This window comes from Photinus pyralis, unplaced genomic scaffold (assembly GCF_008802855.1).
Source record: "Photinus pyralis isolate 1611_PpyrPB1 unplaced genomic scaffold, Ppyr1.3 Ppyr1.4_LG6, whole genome shotgun sequence".
Lineage (NCBI taxonomy): Eukaryota > Metazoa > Arthropoda > Insecta > Coleoptera > Lampyridae > Photinus > Photinus pyralis.
Genome location: NW_022170663.1, coordinates 19,688,043 through 19,700,651, shown reverse-complemented (window position 1 = coordinate 19,700,651; position 12,609 = coordinate 19,688,043).

Sequence of the window (12,609 nt, the reverse complement as noted above, 5' to 3'; positions counted from 1 at the left end):
GGAGTAGCCGGCAGAATCCTCGAAACTGGTCTAAGGTTCATCTCTGGCACAGATGAAAAATTCACATCAACCCAGGTTCGAACACCCCACCTCCGGATTTATAGCACAACGATGTACCAATGAGCCACAAAGCCGGTTAACTCGTCATAATTGTTGCCTTCTATTTTCAACCCTTTTATACTTTCGATGCACTCCTACCTCTTTATGCAGGTTGTTAATTCTAGCCCCAGAGGTTGGGCGCCATGTTGTAAATGTGTAAAAACAAACAAGTCTACTCTTATCCATTGGGTCATTGGGTCGACTTTCTGAATAACAAATGTGTAAACAAATATAGCACACGAACTGCTGGGTGTAGCTATGGCATGCGCAAAATCAAATTTTGAAACTGATGCTAGATTTGCTTTTATTCCAAGAGCCTACGTATCAAACTTCATTTAAACCAAATTTTGGATTTGGCGATAGATTTGCTTTTAGTCCAAGTAAATATAAAAAATAAAAAAATAATAAATAAGAAAGTTGGCACTACGCATCTAATCTAAGAGCTCAAACTTCCCTGTTTGTTTATCATCAGTCAACGCATTATCAGGAATTTCAATTACATAGGACGCGACTGCATCGTCATAGATATTCACAATTTCAGTGCGTGCTATTTTCTTTTATTTATAAGAAAATAAGAAATTGTCAATTTTAAAAAAAGCCGACGTATACGCAACATGCTCTATATTATATCTTGCCAGATTTCACTGCCGATTGCAAACCACTAGCATAATATTTGTATTATACTATGCCATACTAGTAATCCTCTTTCACAAACTGGCTATCGCATATCAAATCAACTTTCGAATACTCACCTAACTAACTAACGTATTCTGCCTTTTACATTCGAGCGTTTCTTATAAAACTTTTCATGCACACTTCGAAACTAGGCTCCGTACAAGTGTTTTCAACACTAAAAGGCGTAAAAGAGCCTTGCCTTATTCTTTGATTGCCGAAGATCTCGAGCGTCGATATCACAATCAGGGAAATAAGGTACTAGTTCTGATACCTATACACGATTTGCAATTTGAATTATTTGCCTCCGACGTATAACACGTGCAATACATAAAGCTAGTTGCGCTTAAAGCTTCCAATGAAAAAAGCTTTTCTCATAATGTTAGAAAAGGAAATTACACAAAATGCGATTCATCATGTTGGTGTGCAAATGCACATAGCTCTTGAATATTTCAGTTAACTTCATTTAAGGCATTTTCTGTTTACGCTCGTATTTCATCTTGTTTTTCTTTCCTCATCTCCGTATACATATTTAATATATCGGCACACGAAATTGCACGCGCTTCTCGTTATTCCGGGCCGGACAGGGCGTAGTGGTCAACGCTTTCTGCAATATCCGACACCGGCCATAAACAAGGGAAAAACCTTTATACCCGACTTCCATTTAACGCTACCGCTTCAAATTATTGTTATTATATTTTACGCGTATAATTTAACCACTATTTAATGGGCGATAGCAGTATTTTTTGCCGAATAGGAAAGCTGGAAATTTACCTACGGTTTTCAATATAAACAAATCAATCAATTTACCTATCAACAAGTTTCGTATCGAAACGAGTACCTATATTATTAAACAACAGCTGACAGTGCAAATGAGGTCAATGATGTCCGAAGAACTGCGAGGCTTAACCCTTTTCAATGTGTCAATATCGATGTCATTAATTAGTTGCAATTCCAGAAATAATGCAGGGACTTTTTTAAATTTCTGGATAAATTCTTTATTTTTTACGAAGAGTTACATTGCATATAAGTACACAGTGAGTTGTCAATCACTTGCGTAATTTTAAATTGATGTCGACGATTAGGTTCCCTTGATTTCATTGACCAGGGCGAATTATAATACGCTCATTAGGTGCATGAAAATTAAATTACGGTGATGACAAAAACGTGTTTTATAGCTAAAAATTGATGGAAAAATAGGGAACAAATACAATCCATTTTTCAATTCATGTTCCCATATCCGTTTCCTGTAATTAAATGAAAAATTTAAATACTGAAACATCATGGTAATAGAAGGTATCACAATTAATTTTCCCCTAAATTCTGTTGATCAATATGAAGTTTCCACCTAAAATTATACATCTTTCTTATAATATAAACATAAATATTCAATTTAGAGTTACTTTCTGTTTAATTTTCAAAAAAATTGCGGAAGTATTGTAACGTAAATTTAATTACGTTATTGATTTATGTACAATTATCAATAATAAATTTATAACGGTTGTTAAATAGATGAATTTAGTGAATTGTTTATCATTTAATCGAGGTTAGAACTTCAATTAAGCACAATTCTAACAGTCGCTTTGATTCCTTATCGCCAGTGACTCATTTTTTATCGACTTGATGGCGCCCTGATATCTCTCTAGAAAATTCGCTACAGTATTAAATCACCGTTGCTCTCAAACGTTTCTTGTCATGAATATCGGCACTTGATCAAGCATAGTTTGGTGGTAAAGTGCCTTAAAGTATTGAATAAGATTCAATGAGTACCACAACTTTCCTTTACAGTAGCATGATGATCGATTAAGCCCAAACTTGGTGGTGATCAACTGAACTTATTTGACTTTAGTGAACTTCGAAATTAACCAAGCCTTTCCTTAACAAGCCCAGATTCAAAATCCAGCGTTTCCTTTTTCAATCCACCGGACCCATTAGGGGATGATCTAGTATTCCAATGTTGGACGCCAAAAGGGTAGTTTTATTCAGGTAAAGTTTTATTTTTTCTATTGGATCCAATGCAGACCGATTGCTTTAAGGACATATTGCTTTTCATTTTGTATTTATTATGTCACTTGGGTTTCAGTTTTATTTATTTGTTATGCATTTACCTCATTTATTTAATTTTCCACCACACTATTGAAAATGTTTGATACTAGCACTGGAAACCCGCCCCCGGTCGGGATTTCACCTGTGACCCTGTCACCAGGTGTTAATCCCTGAGTTCCAAACTCTATTACCAAGTTTCAATGAGTTCTCACGTGTACTATCTAAGTTATAGGTTTTGGCTCGAGACACACAGACCGCCCCAAACTGTATTGCCGTGTGTTAATAATTCTGCCCAAAAAGGACTATACACAAAACAAATGAATGCAATGCCCCACATTGGGCGAGCAAATCAAAATTGTGTGATCCTTGAACTTCGGGCCAATTCGGGCTGATTCCAAGCAAATAATGGCCACGATCAGAATCCTCCACTTCCAACAGTCTGTTACCAAATTTTGACAAACACTTAAAATGAACTTTGGACGCGAATCAATGGAATTAATCGTGATTGAGCATAATACTTCTCTCTGCGTCCTTAAAGGGATCGAATGAACACACGAGTTGCATGATTTTACAGACTTGGACTTGGCAATAAACATCGAACTTGATAAAACGAACTTTCTTCTAACGCGACCGCAAACTCGGCCGCGGACACTGGATAAAACAAAATACATTCTTAAAGCAGGAACATAACTTGGTTTCGAATAGTGGCACTTCTTCATGACGCGTATTCAGATATTTAAACGGTCTTCCCTTGTTCCAAATTACAAAACCTTAGGTACCAAACAAACCAATACGGCGGCCTCTCAACCGACGCGTAAATGGTACACCAACATTACTTAGAATTTTCTTATCTAAACAAAGCATTTCTACCAAAACAAAACAATTTCTTCTGATTAAAACACTCATAATCCCTAGACAACTACCTTTATCTTATCTAAAATAAGCGAAAAGCTCAATACATCAAATCAAAGCTGTCACAAACGGATTGCCGCACAAATCGATATCGAGAAATTGAGATAAACATGTTCTTAATCTGCTCACTCTTTTACAAGGAAATAAACAACCAGACCTTGACTACAGGATTGATTCGCAAACTCGGATTTATTCCAAATGACCTTGTTTACACAGCATTATATTATGTGGTAAACATGTTTTTTTCTTTGCTGATTTTTTTCGCTCTTCGTTCGCTTCACGGAACCAAGCCACGTGCGTAATAAATTCCATTTCTCTTAACCTTTTCGACGCATAAAAATAGTTCCCATTGTATCTCACGTCCCAGCACATTTTGGACAGGCGATAGCGGCGTAGTACAGTACAACGTAGGAGCCCTATTGGTATTTATATTCTTTAAAAGGCAGTGTGAGTAAGTGTAAGATAGATAGTTAATGGAGTCAAGAATAATTCGCTGTAAAGTAGTTTGAAACCGCTGATCTTGCGTCTACCTACCTGGGTTTCAGTTGCTTCAATGTTTATCAGCGGTTTTAAAATCATGGTAATGTATACAACAAATTCATAAAAAGTGCCTGCCCCATGGTATAGAAATCACTCCGTTTGCAACCGTTCTCGTCAATTTCAATGATTTTTGTTGCGTCTGAAAAAACTCTTGTCGTTTAGAAGTCGAGGGTAAATTAATATTTTAGAATTTCAGCTACGTTTGGTAATTATTTGGTGGTTTTGGTTTCCTATCTTAATTTAAAACGAGCATAAAAACTGCAAGGCCATGCAGATTTATGCCGATATCAGTTTTAATAAGCGACCTTTATGCCGGCCAAAGGAATTCCATTTTAACAATGAGCCTTGTTGGACTACCGGCTTCAGACATTTCAATCCGGCCAATTAAGTAGGTGTAAATAACAGAAGCTAATTAAATGTGTTGCAATACACGTTATCGAAATCAGTCGCGTGAGTTGTCTCTGAATGCGCTATAATTTTTCCAGATGTTTGTAAGTTTTTTATGATGACCAGATGCCAAGAAATGCGTTAAAGAAGTTTTAATTTTCGGATGTAGTATTTTGTAAAAGGTAAAGGCGTTGCTTAGAGGGGATCTTTTGCCTTTGGGTGGTTTGCATGTTAGATTTGGTAAGTAACATAAATTTACTTTGCCAACCGTACCGTATTTAAACCATCCATATTTTCGCCTTTTGACGTTTAACCGGAACGTAAAATCTTTTCGCCTTTGGGTGCTGTAACCGAAAAGTAAGATCTTTTTGCTTTTCGCATCTTTGCGAGCTACGTTCTGTAAATCCATACCGTAATTTTGAGCTTTTCCAAAAATGTTGCATTCATACCGTTTAATTTTTGGTTTTACATTAAGTTGATCACACTGTATCTATCTATAGCTCTTGCTTTTTATAGCACAGTAATTGCTACCGCTCCGTTTAAATGCAAGGTGAGTTTGTTTGTTACTTTCCGTTCCATTAATTTTAAGGGGGATATTGTTTCGCTTTCCTGCAGTTGCTTTCCCGTAGATACCGCTACCGAATCCGATTATTTACTGTTCGCATTTAGGGAAATTTCTGTGCGTTTTAATTTTGTTTTAGGATTCACCAGTAGCCGCCTACCGCTAGCCCTTTAAAATTCCTGGAGCTACCGCCTGGCACCCAAGTTGACCGTTCCGCCGTTGTTGTAACCGCTGCCATAGAGTTTAGTGAGTTGCAATTCTATTTGATTTGTTTTATTTTGTTTTGTTCAGCAAAAAACTTTCTTTTTCGAATGAAAATTGTCCTTCAGAGCTCACCAAATGGAACATAAAAAAGTATACTTCAACTAAAAAAGAAAATCATTTTTACGTAAATGAACAATAAAAACAAACAACACGGTTTTCCACGATTTTTTCGGTTATTTTCAGGTTTTGTGAGAAACTTTTTCCGGAAATTGCAATCATACGATTTCCCCCCTTTTTCACCTTCCCCAAAATCTTAGTCCCACTCCCCTGCTCACGTATTTATTTTTTTGTATTTGTTATAGACCATTTTAACATATCCACTTGGCAAAGCTGCATTAACAATTTTCTTTTGTAAAAAAGCCAATTGATCGCCTGGACTAAAGATACGCAACCCTATTTGCATCCACCGTTCTGGGTTGCGATGGTTGTCAAATGCCGGTTGTTGAGGCTGGCGAATAAAATATCGAGGTGTTTTATTTCACTCGGGGTTTTCGGGGGCACGGTCGTGGGTATTAGCGTGTTCAACGGCTGGTTGCATAATGATTTACGACAATGGCCCGTATGAATAAAAGTAAGCAAATGCTTATACTTGCAAAATTCAAAGTAAATACTCGTTAGTGCTCCTTCGCACTGGGCGACTTAGCAGCGCTGCTAAGCAGAAGAACAGGACGCAGTGCAGCGCTGCTAAACCATGCTAAACAGACCAGTATGAAGGGGCAGTTACGAGTATTTACTTTGAATTTTGCAAGTATAAGCATTTGCTTACTTTTATTCATACGGGCCAATGAATAGGTACACTTCTGTAAGACTAGGAATACAGGTACGCTTTCATTTTATTATAGGCACTCCTTCAAGGAGGTGTAGCACGGAGTCTGATATTGTACCTGAAAAGGAATGATCTGGTGGTCTACGGTTTCTAAATAAAACCGACTAGGACAATCTTAACATACACCGATACACCCTTAAATGGATTCTTCCGATAAACTCAAACAACCCCGTATTAGGAGCCAGTCGAATCTCTCAGGAACCACGAAGGGCGATGACAACTGTTTGCGTTAGGTCGATCGACCTAAGTACCTAAGAGATTTATTGGTTTTATTTAACCTACCAGAATTGATTGTTACAGGCGAGTAGGATGGGCAATGAAATGCAAACTAAATAAAAATTAATAAAAAATAATAATCGGAAAGTCAACTGGTGAATGAAAACAAAAGGAAAGCAAGCAGTTCAAGTCTCTGGTCTAGAGAAATGAGATTCTTGTCTGGAATACATACAGCGACATGTTTCTGGGCTGGAGCACATAAGTACAGGAATAGGCAGAGCTCAAACAAAAAAGCATAAGAAGGGATTTCAATTTCAATGGGAAGTCGGTAGCAAGCGGCATCTAACGTAGGGATTGTACAAACACAATGACTGCGTTACAGATTCTTCCTTACACAGCAACTAAAAATTACTAGATAAATCTAAGAAAGAATCCCCAAATAGATCTGTTACATATTTCTTGTATTTAAAATAAATGATTTCTTTCTACGCCGTCGTAAATTTCAGCCATCGGCGTATAACACACTAAATTTTTTTACGCTATGAACTTGTCGAATATTCGTACGTAGGGTGGCAATACAAAATCGAAACGTTGAAACTAAGCCAAATCTACAGTTAACGATAGGTTTATATCTATCTACATCTAATTCTTGAAATTAAACAGCACAAAGAATATATATCTACATTAAATTACAACACCGCTTAAGACAATACACCCCAGATGAACCACCATACTCCAGAATTTTAGTTTATTGTTTAAATGATTGCCTCGTTTAAAATATCGAAAAAGTAAACTGTACGCGCTGTACTTAGTAAATGCAACTCCATTCTAGTAGGTAAGATTGAAATATCATCAACCTTTTTCATGCACATACGCCTATTTTGAAGCAAATACGTACAAGTAAGTGTAAATTTGAGTCATAAATACAGAGAAGCAATTTAACTGTTGAAGAAACCACGAAGACTTTGTATCTTCGGAGCGATATAGTGCGGCAGTACCATCAATATTCAAGGAGGTCGGCAGAGGGCATCAAATTTATGTGGCCATGTTTATAGACCCGCGGGACAAGTGTGGCCATTCCTTTCTTTAATTCCAACCCGGCTTTATGTTCTGCGCGGACGTGCTTCAGATAAAAAGAACAAACTGGGGCAGAAATGGTTTTCTATGCTCCTTCAATGAGATACCTAAAACGCGAACTTACAAATTGCATTTCTTTTTTTACTAACATAAAGTTAAACGTAGGTTTATTTATTGAGATTGGAAGGAAATATAGATACTTTTATAAATACGCCGGGTTTAAAGTTTTAGCTGGAGGACGATAAGAGTACACTTTTTAATTTCGCATCTGTACTGAATTTTATAACGTAGGTAATGGATAATTTCAAAACACAGGGGAACTACTGGCGCAGCACCTCAGCACATTTTATCAGATTTCTTGTTCTACGTCCTTTACCGTCATGCATAAGTTTTTCATAAAATAATGTCTAAATTATTAAATGACAATTTTACCTTTATGAAATTGTATGTAACTATTATTTACTTATTTTTGCTAATATAATGATTAAGGATCCAACCTAATCACAAAGAATGATAACTACATCTTTGGTTAAATCCTAGACCCCCCCCCCCCCTCTTCAATCATGGGAAGTGTGGCTCTCGCAAATTTCATACAAAAAGAAATGTCTCTTGTTGTAAAATGTTTGGCCACCCCTGCTATATAACCTAATCGAATTGTGTTTAATTGAATTTCCATTATCGATGCCGAAGTGATAAGTAGTGAAATTTGTGCTCGTGTTAGAAATTTACGTTATACCATTGAATAACAACACTATAAGAAGCCTAACCCCGTGGAAATAAAGCGCGACAGAGCTTGAACTGAGAATATAATGGGAACACTGTCAATAGAGTCGATTCTTGAACTGAGAAGAATGAGAATTTGCTTTCCTCCTATTTACCGCAAAGAGAGTTCGGAGGTCACAACCAATGCGGGTGCAAGGGGATTTGTCGCGCTTTCTTCCATAAGCGTTAGGCTTCTTATAGTGTTTTTATTCAATGGTTATACATAGTAAATGTAAGTGATAGATAATAATTGACTCTTAAAATCAATATAATTTAAGAAATGTTGGTTAATTTCATTTATCAAAGACCAGATGGAAACAAATACATCTTAGTGGCTATGGACCATTTCAGCAAATAGACAGAAGCATACCTACGTTCTTATACCGAATCAAATAGCGGCAGGTGTTGCAGACGTTCTGGGAAAATAACTTTTTTGCAGTTTCGAAGTACCTCTGGAGCTACACACTGACCAGGGACGAAATCTTGAGCTATTTCAACGCCCATCTCAACTGTGGGGCATTCGCAAGATCAGGACGACTGCTTTACACCAACAGTCAGATGGAACTGAGACGAACTTTGCCGGAAAATCTGCACACAAACGGTTGCTTGAAAATCAACAATGGGAATGCAACAATAGTTAGAGGAAAATGCCCTAATATCGCACAGGTTCCCAATATCGCACCCTTGGTTAATTCCTAATCTAGTAAGGTTGAAGGAAAGTTTTCTGTAGTTTTAGCAAAGAGTAACCATAATGTACCTACTCTTTGGTTTTAGTTTCGTAGGCGATCCCTACAGAAGCCATATAACGTAGGTATACTTCTCCCGCAAAATTATATAATGGCGATAGTGTTGCCAACGCTGTATTCCATATGATAGAGTTTTTCCCGTGTCCATGAATTCGTATACTTTCACTCAAAACTGGTAAGTGAAATATTACCTACAATGTGGTTGTACCCTCCCTTTAGGAGTTCCACTCTTCAATTTTTATCGCATTAAATTATACTGCAACTATTTGTGAAGGTGTTTTTACCATTCTAACCTCAACATGTCATGTGCCCTAATATCGCACACTTAAGGGTTCCTAATACTGCACTGTGCGATATTACGAACCATTTAAAAAAATAATAAATTTTTGTTTCAGGCAGATAAAATGCCTCCAAATAAGAGTAAAATGGATAAGATGTTGCCAATGCTACAAATGGGGACACGAAGAATGTGCCCAATCTGATAAGAAAAAAACGTTCATATGCGATTTCTGTTTATCTGGGTAAGGTGTTTCGCACACCCAAATGTGCCCTAATATCGCATTAGGATACCATATTCAGTGGCAACAAAAAGTGACATTTTTTGTATTTTTTGTTACAAAAAGTTTCAAGTTGGAAAAAATATAGGTATTTTTGATACCAGATGTTGTTTTATTGCTCATCACAATATATTTTGAGCCCAACATTGCATCTCTAAAATATTTCTCTTCCGTGATATAAGTCCTAGAAAAAAAGGGTGCGATATTAGGGTACTTTCCTCTATTTACATAAAAGTCAATATTGAAGTGCGAGGCCCCTTGGGGTCGAGTACTTTAATTTCCGAGTCAGATAATGTCATTTTACTGACGAGTTTTGTATTAAATTTTACCCGAAATCGTATTCTAATATAACATTTCAATTTGTATATAAAACCTTTGTCAATCTGTCAGTGATGACAGGAGTCATTATAGACATTATAAGTGTCACAAATGCGACCGGTAAAGTGACGGTGGGGCCGGAAAGTGATATTTGCGGTCAATAAAGTGACAAGCGGCAGGAAACGTAGTCTGCTCTGCCTCTGTCATGGAAACTCAAATTTCCTGACAGAAAGTAGGCACGGAAATTAAGGTTTCGGGACGATTTTGGGTAAAACAATGAAAATCGCATTTAAGAAATAGTTGTAACATCATAATTTTCAATCTCTGATAGATACAAATCGTAAAATGCAAGCAAATAGTTCTCTGGACAGTTTAAACAACCCAATAATGAACAGAAATCACCGAAACGTATGGGAGACGTTTTTATATAAAAGTGCGAGATAAAATCTCAGGCGAATTAATTTTAGTGGACACACGAGGATGCCAAATTACTAAACATGAAACCTACAATAAATATTGAAATATAACAGCATAATATTTGTGCGAATATATGGAAACCATACATAAATCATAATAATCCAACCCTCGGTCAGCTCTCCAAAGGCCACAACCGGAGACCACCGTACATCAACTAGAAATATTTCGTCTTGAGTGCACTACTGCTGTGGTATCTGTGTTAATAATCCTACTTCATCAAGAAACACCTTCAAGGCGGTGATGGATATGGCCTTCCATGTTCAGAAAATATGTAAATTGTTCAGGTGTTTTACAACAAATTAATAATTTCTGCTTTCTGCAATTCATCAGAGTTTTATAGTAAATAGTTTCGTGTTTAAAGAGGATGTGTACAGATGAGAGTGCTTGCATGATAAGTTTAAAACTCTTGCAGTCCAAATGGTGGAACACATCGGTCAACATGTGTTATTTCACTTCGGGAAATTTTCAACGATCGAACTCGTTTCTGACTAAACACGTTCCATTTATATTGTAAGTTTTTCTGTAATCTACAGGACTGACTATACTTCTGTTTCTGTTAAATATTTTATTTTTCACTTCCTTATGAAGTAGGTGGGCAAAAAACCAATAATACGAGATATACTGCATGGACATGCCATAAGATCACTACATTGCGATCTGACGTGTCGTTAGTGTTAAATCGCAAAGGTTTTTGTCTATTCTTGTAGTACTTTTATTTTAAATTGTTTGGAGAGTGCAATTATGCCTAAAGCGATTTTGGTAAGAGGTTGGTTTTTCATTACGGGAAATTGAAAATCGTCTTCACGGGAACCAATCCACTGTAAGTATATGACCGCCCATTTTTCTGTGTATTTTTCAAAGAGAAATGGAAAAATACTTAAAGCAAGCATAAATTGTGCACAACTCTTGTGCAGATAAAGCGCATTTTTCGCCCTTTGAGAGTACTCTCCTCCGACACTCCGCTCTTCACTGAAAGTTTTGATATCACAAATAGATATGTCTCGTCCTAACCTTCCACTTGCTCTTCATGAGTACCCTCTTCCGACACTTCGTTTTGAAGAGATTCGCTTCGACTTCACCAATAGATATGTCTCGTCTAGACGATTCATTTTGCCTTTCTTCCTCCCACAAACCCTTTTGGAGATATTCGCTCTTAAAGTTTTGACCTCATCAATCATGGATATGTTCCTTCCAGATCGTCTCCCCGACAATTGTTCGTAAGAAAGAATTATATCCGATCACGATAAGGGGTTGACGAGAAGGACTATCGTTGGTAAAAATTTTGGAAATACGTCAACAAAATCAGAAACGGTATATTACTCAAAAATATACATGTACAGTGCGTTCGAGATAAGAGGGGCACCTCGCAATAACTCCTTCATTTAGCGAGATACGAAAAATGTGTTAAATATAATTTTATATGTGACATTACGATCTATCTGATGGCATATTCAAACTTCCGGTATCACTTCCTGTGTAACCAGAAATCGATGCAACTTTTGTTTTTCAATTGCAATGCATTTCTTACGATATTTGAAAAGAGCAACCAATTTGCTGTATACGACAACATAAAATATGCATATGGTTAATATATGCATACTCTGCGATTAAAAATGAGTTGCTGTCGAGTGACCTTTGGAATTTATGTTTACATGGTAAATCGTACTTAACTTGAACTTCTAAAGGCGACTCGACAGCAACTCATTTTTGATCGCCCGTTCTAAAAAATAGAGAAGTTCGGTATTCAATGTTTGGAAAATTTATCAAATCTAGCATGCCGTGTGCTGTCAGGATGCACGGTGCCTGTTGCATTACACGGGGAGATCGTACCGTGCAAAAGTAAATCTTTCAACTCACTGCGATCCCAGAAAGCAACGGGAAACTACTTAGATTATCTTTCCCTTGAAAACTGCAGGAGTCTACTAGAACCAAGAACACTAGCCGATATTGTATTATTACTCCAAATTTCAAGATTACTTTTAAGTTGGTAAGGGTGTACCAAGTGCGTAACATTCCAACTTCAATTTCTTAAAAGGTTATGTTATTTTTCCACGATTTAATAAAAGTTAAAAAATGATGTACAACCATACATGTGTTTCTAATTATACCATAATAGCAGTAAGTAGTTCTCTACATGTTTTACATAAT